We start from the raw sequence: 5,672 nt of genomic DNA, 5'->3' as shown, positions 1-5,672 counted from the left end.
TGCCAAGGAGCTCAGAAAGTAACTGACTGTGACTAGTAATAATCAGATAGAGATTAGAAATGCATGTGCATCTTAGTGTCAATTGTATTACAAATGAATTTTTCTGTATGAAACTGTGTATTTTAATAATGAAATGGAGATCTTTTTTGAAGTTTAAAACTTCATTTAATTTTATGTCTTATAGGGTTTATATGGAGTACAATATTGTATAACTGTATTAATTCAACTGTAAACCTAAAAATTTACAGCCAATTTTGAAAGAGAAAAAAAAAAGAATTTAAATTAAATAGTATTAATCAGACTGTTACCATTTGAAGATGTAGTTGCTAACTTTCATGTGGTTTTTTATATCTCGATTAGGAACTATTGAAGAACTCTGTGGGTCTGTGTAAGTACCAGTTTTTAGTCTTTCTTCAAATTGTAGTCCTTTTACATAAATAATCAATCCTTTTTTATTTATTTAGAATATTTGACCTTTTCAAGCACTTGTGCCTATCTTTTTCAGTGCTTTCTCTTTCACCGACAGAGGTAAAAATATCCAAGATCTGATAGTTATTGATTTAATGGCAGTTTGCTTCTAGGAGATTTACTCTTAATGTGTTCTGATAGTATAAGGGGTTATCATTCTATGCCTAAATCTAGTTTGTTGGAAATAAATTATGTTTTTCATCTCTGCCCAGCATTCCTATTTGGCCAATATTACAGAGTTTAATCAGATTTTCTGCCATCCATTTGCTGTGATGGAGTATCTTCCTAGGTGTTTTAGACTTGTCAGATTCTCACAGCTTTTTTATCTTTAATTTTGGTTTTATGTATCTTGGAGAAACTCCTGGGCACTTTACTGAGATTTTTAAAGTTTTTTCTCTTTCAGTAGTAGCTGTTTATCACAGTGCTTCTGGGACTTGTCTCATAATTTGTGTTACTTCCTGCTGATTTTCCTAAATGCATCCTTACGGCTTTGTTTTGATTTGAATTATTTTGAAGAATTTTTCCCTCGATTACTTTCTTTTGAGCATTCACAGATTTTTGTGCATGTACTTAAACATTTTCTTTTTCTGTGTGACAGAGTCTTCCTAGTTAGCCCTGGCTGACCTTGAACTTAGTGGTGAAAATCCTCCAGTCCTGGCCACTCACGCTTCTTATTTAAGCAAGCTTGGCCTCTCTGCTTTTCTTGCTCTGTTCATCCAAAGCTGGGCCATGTGGCTAAATATTTTCTTGCCCATGAATACAACCTCAGAACTTATATTTTATTTACATATCATTGTAGAAAATAAATTTTCTGTAACCAATTTTTGCGCTAATTTTAGAATAATATCCTTTTATATACCACTGATATGTTAAAGAAACCCTGAGCTTATTCAGTGTTAGCATTTTCTCCTACCATAGCTCCAGCCAGCTTTGTGTTGAACTCGTACTGGGAAAAAGGGAATCCAGCAAGCCTCTCCTGTGTTCCCCCAGTTGGCTCCTCCAGGTTTCAAGTTCAGAAAGGAAGGAGAGGTAAAACTGCAGCTGACCTCGATTTAATTGTGACCTGGATAATCCTCTGGATTTGGTAGAGCTTCTCTTTCATAAGGATTCTTTGTGTTACTTTGGGGAGGTCCACATGAATGTTACCACACATTTCTGGATGTGAACTTCTTGAATATGTGTTATACTAAACTCCTTGGAGGACTGTATTGAATGAGGCTAACCAGTAAGTTGTGAGCAAAGTAACAGCCACTGATAGGTTGAGGTAATATGAGAGTCTCTAAGCATCTTACTTTTCCTTCTGACACCACCATGAGCAATTTTAACAATGGCAGCGCTTCCTTTAGTATGAATCACTGCAAGTTCAATGTATTTGCAGTACTGACTTACAGCATCCATGTTGTATGAGCAAGAAATTGATCTCTGTGGGTTAATCTAGTAAAATAAAATAATTATTTGTGATCACCACATAATCAAACCACTAGGGCAGACATATCATTCTGCTTCTCAGAGGACCTCCTAGTAGGACTTAGAACTACATTTTCTGTATCCTAGGAAATACATTTTCTTCTGGTTATACATATAACATTTCTCTTATAGTCCCTGAAAATCTGGAAGTCTATCCCCTCAGCCCTGATCACTCCATTTTTCTGAACATTTTTCTTGAGCAAGAGTCAAAATGTCTCTGAGCAAGTTCTTTGTTCAAAATGGTTGCCTCCCTTGGTCTTTGAGAAAAGTTTGCAGAGTCTTCTTCTGAAAAAGGTTCATCCAAGACCTCTTTCAGCTCTGCTATTTAAAGACTACAGTCATTTTAATACTATTTATAAATGACTTAAATCTCTGAATGACATAAGTAAATCCCTTAGAATTCTCTAGAACTCTCTACATCTATGGTTTTGGAAAAGAAAATTTCTTAGATGCATTTTGCACAATAGTTGCTGTGTTTCTCACAAACATCATTATACACCTAGAGTAGTTTGAAATGGTCTAAAAGCTTTAGTGTAAAAGGCAGGAGATGTATTGTGTTCCATTCAGTAATCAAAAAATATATATACTTAAATTTTTTTTATGTATATGGATGTTTTGCTTGCATGCATGTATGTGCACTATGTGTTCCTGGTGTATGTGGAGGCCAGCAGAGGCCATTGAATCTCCTGGAACTGGAGGTCTAGATGGTTGTGAGTTGAGATGTAAGTGTTCGGAACAGAACCTGGATCATTTGCAAGAGCAGCAATTGCTCTTAACTGCTGAGTTATCTCTGCAGCCCTAACCCCCCATTCAGTATTTACAAGGTATTCATAAAATGCGTTAAGAACACGTTTGCTTACAATTGTGATTCTGGTTTCTCTGAATGAATCCCCTGGTGACTTTGCTAGAAATTTTAGCAAATCAAATGATTATTTTTTGCAAGAATCAATATTATCCATACATACTGGTGTAAGTTCACTCAGTGATTATTTAAAGTTATTTGGTGTTCCTGCCTATGTTACTGAGTGGCATTAACTGTACATACTTAGGAAAAAATGTATTTATTCTTCTGGACTTCAAATGACTCATGCCCGAATAGTTACTTGCAGTTTCTGTATATTTGTTCAAAAAATTCCTGCAACTTAAACAGTTAATGAATCAATTTTTCAGACTGATTACATTGTAAGTAATGTGAAACAATTTTTTAATGGAAAAGCAAAGCAGAGAGACATCCCACAGAAGCATAATGCAAATTATACATTAATAACATCAGCCTGCATTCACTATATAATTTTAAAATTAATGAAACCAAGGATGGATATGTTATATTTTGGTTAAATAGTTTGAGTTACAAAACCTTATGGTATGTTTAAATACCATTATAAATTTCCAAATATCACCTCATTATTAGCAGTAGTATTGATTTGCCTCTGTCATTTAAGTCATGATTCTTCATGTAACAAGCAAAACCATATGTTAAAAATCTAAGTCAAGTTAACAAACAGAAGTACAGAATTTCATGCATAGATTTTTAACCAACCTCTTGTGATTGGTATGTTCTAATTAGTACTTGATAAGTTTTAGCATTACAAGTTTTTTATTAGATTGAGGAAAGAACATTTTTGAACTCTAGTCTAGGATAATTATCAGTCACTTTTCTGTTCCTTATGACAAAGACAAATTATAGAAGAGTTTATTGGGCTTAGTTTCCGGTATATGAGTGTGTCATGATCGGGGAGGCATGGCAGGAGGTAGAAAGCTAAGTGTTCACACCTTCAAGCAGGCACAGGTGACAGAGAAGCTGGAAGTGGGCAAGGGTAAAGTCCACCCCTAGTGATGTGTTCCTCCATCAAGGCCATGCCACTCAGCCCTCCCAGAACAGTGCCACCAACTGGGGACAAAGTGTTCAAATGCTTGGAGTCTCTGGGGGACACTTACTTAACCATCAGTTTGTTCATCGTGTGAATGATGAACTGTTACAGATTGTTGTATGCAGATCAATCTTATCTATTTAAACTGTGCATTTACTCGTACCAGTTACTCTTTGTAATGTTTATATAGTGTGGCATGTACATGTGCAGATGACTTAAAAGCAGAACTGGACACTGCTACCATCTGGTGTCCTTGTGAAATCCTGTCACCTGATTCTACTGCCTAACCTTTTTGAAGCTTCTGTCTAAATAGCTGAAGTGAGGTTAAGTGGACTGTGGGCATGGACCAGAAAGGACATTTGATTTGTATAGCTTCTATCCATATGTAAAGAGTGACCCAATCTAGGATAATAATGAAATATGAAGTAGGATTCACTGCCATATCAAATGATTATCTATTGTTAGTGAAATATTTTCCATTACCTCTGAAAACGTCTTACAAAGTCTTCTGCACCCTAGCCTAGAATACCAGACATCTGTTTTTTACATCTAGAAAATTTTCTGCACACTACACATTGGTTATTAATTATGTATATATTAGGTGTTAATTGCTGTACAAATTTTAATTGCTTTTATTGACTTTTAATTAGTTAATTTGGATTAATCTTTTTGTCTTCAGTTAGATCATATTCTTCTTTAAGGAAAACATTCTAGATTTCTTTTGAATGTTGGAGTTGTAGAACACTGACACCACCCTAATCTTCCCAAGCAGCACTACTGCAGGTCAACCTACAAATAAATGAGTATATGAAGAACATTTCTCATTCAAACTATCACATATGTGGTATTGCTCTTCAATTGTAATGTGGTGGGGGTATAAGAACCTACTAGTTGTATAAAATTATGTCAAATTAGGAAACACAAGACGTACTGTTGAATATGATAAGTGGTTCACTTCAGTGTCAGTATCCTGGAAATAAATAATATTTATTTATTTAGTATTCATTATTCCATATAGAATACTATCATGGGATAAATCTGAGTAAAGCATCTACAAACATGCTCAGATCAGATTTGGGGATGAAGGACAGGGAACACATTAGACATTGTAATCTGGGTTGCAAAACTGTTCAGGGACTTCTTGTCACCTTGTGATCTGAGCAGAATTATTGTGGTGGATATACGTGTGGGGAAAATTTTGCTTTCTTTCCTTGTATTTTGGGGAGAAAAGGCCCTGTTCCCCGATCTTGTCAGCCTGAAGGTATCTGAGACAGAGGAACAGAGGCAGGAGACTGAATGAATGCAATCCATACTTCTTCCATTTGTGATGGGGAAGACATTCTGTCTGGTGGGGTACTGAAGGTACTAGCTGCCTAAGGCTAGTCAGTAGTGAGCACCAGGTTCAGAGAGCATTAGAGTGAGGCCCTGTGCAGTGAAGCATGTGATATGTCAATTTTGATGCTGATTTTTGCAACATTTTTGTGTGTGTTCACTTGTTCATCTTTCTGGCTTGGTAGAGATGAGAGACAATGTAGTGAGTGGCCACAGGAGAGTGGGAAACTGAGGCAGAGAAAGTAGGGACTCCACTCCAGTCCCAGCCCAGGCCAGCTCCCGAGGCTGAGGCAGGCAAGACCTAGGAGGAGGAAGGAACTCTGAATTCTGCCACAGAAGAAGGATTGGTCCTTGCTAATACCTCAGAGAGCCAAGGCACCTTTGACATTCCAGGATTTGAAAAGAGAAACAGGGAGAATAAAGTGAGAATAGAGCAGATTAAAAGGCAATAAAGGCTGAGTGTGTTTCTACACTTCCAGCCCACTGAATCCAGCCACTTAACAAACTTTTATATACATGCATTCATATATATAT

The sequence above is a fragment of the Nannospalax galili genome, unplaced genomic scaffold (assembly GCF_000622305.1).
Source record: "Nannospalax galili isolate Female #2095 unplaced genomic scaffold, S.galili_v1.0 scaffold43, whole genome shotgun sequence".
Taxonomy (NCBI): domain Eukaryota; kingdom Metazoa; phylum Chordata; class Mammalia; order Rodentia; family Spalacidae; genus Nannospalax; species Nannospalax galili.
Note: the sequence above shows the minus strand (reverse complement) of the source record.